The sequence below is a fragment of the Leptodactylus fuscus genome, chromosome 1, assembly GCF_031893055.1.
Source record: "Leptodactylus fuscus isolate aLepFus1 chromosome 1, aLepFus1.hap2, whole genome shotgun sequence".
Taxonomy (NCBI): domain Eukaryota; kingdom Metazoa; phylum Chordata; class Amphibia; order Anura; family Leptodactylidae; genus Leptodactylus; species Leptodactylus fuscus.
The window spans coordinates 224,663,289-224,664,860 of record NC_134265.1 but is presented as its reverse complement, the minus strand read 5'-3'; positions in this window follow the sequence as shown (position 1 = coordinate 224,664,860).

Sequence of the window (1,572 nt, the reverse complement as noted above, 5' to 3'; positions counted from 1 at the left end):
ATATGGCAGTATTATCAGAATATGGCGGGTACTGACAACCACTTGTGTGAACCAGACATTTCCTTAAAGCAGTTGTCACTACACTTCCGGCACTACTATTGCTTTTAATCTAGAATAGTAGTGTGTTTATTGTGCTACAATGAAGTTAAATACAAACCCTGCTATTAGAAATGTTCCAGGCATTATATTGCAGCATAAATCTTCCTATTATCCGTACAGCTTCTTATATTACTAAGAAGCTGTAATTATTCTATTACATTTCACAGGCAGTGTGAAATTGAATGTATCGCTTGTTTTATTGCTCAATAAACTCAGAAAAGCATCAATGAATAACAGACAAAGCAGTGATTGGCAGCTCGGCTCGACCTAATATACTAGTAATGTGATGCTCCTAAAAGATGTGGGACTGAAAGTATTAATAGGTGCAATTACTGTTTCACATGGGCTGACAGTCTGCGGCAGTAACTAAAGCTTCTGCAGTGAAACATTGAGAACCTTCTGCAGAATGGTGACTGATATGAAAACCTGTAGAGCAGGGTGTCACATATAGGCGTGATAGGGCAGCAGGCGGACACTTTATTCACTTCTCCAACTTATTTCATGGACTTTTAGTTACGTCACTAAAATTGTTATATTTTTTTCTTTGCTGAAATGACTTTCCTTCAGTTACAATGGAAGCCCAGATACTGTTGTTTAAATAAGTTTAGTCTTGACAATGATGAGTACGACCTTGCCTGAAACATTCCACTGATTTTTCGTCATACTCTTCCAGGTTACTCTTGTTCATTGTCACGCAGGTGGTCGTGTTACCTGAAGTCATTGTGTATGAAATGCTATACAAATATTTTACACACACACACACACACACTATATATATATATATATATATATATATATATATAGATAGATAGATAGATAGATAGATAGATAGATAGAGAGAGAGAGAGAGAGAGATACACAAACACTAGATAGATAGATACACACACTATATATATATATATATATATATATATATATATACACACACTATAGATAGATAGATACACACACACTATATAGATAGATAGATACACACACACTATATATATATATATATATATATATATATATATATATATATATATATATATACACACACACACAGACTGTATAATGGAAACTGCCCTCTGTGAAACCCATTTTTTCAGTAGAAAATATGCACTGTGAAACCCTTATTGCATATATCTACATATATGTTTACAGAACATCTATACTATATGTATATATCTCTCAATATCTGTATGCTGCATACCTGTAAACCTATATCTATTTAGATCCATCTACCTATTTCCATCTCTCTCTCTATTTATTTGTCTCCTTCCATCTATCTTTCTGTCTTTTAGCAAACATATAAAATGCAGATATATGGAGATTTCTATTCCACTTGAATGCATGGCTGTTGTTCATAAAAGTCCACCCTCCAGCAATCTTTCACATCACTGCTTTAATCTCTAGAAGTTACCCTGAGACCCTCCTTCTTGTGGGATGGTGATGATTTGCATATCTCTCACAACATAAGGAGACTCCAGGCTG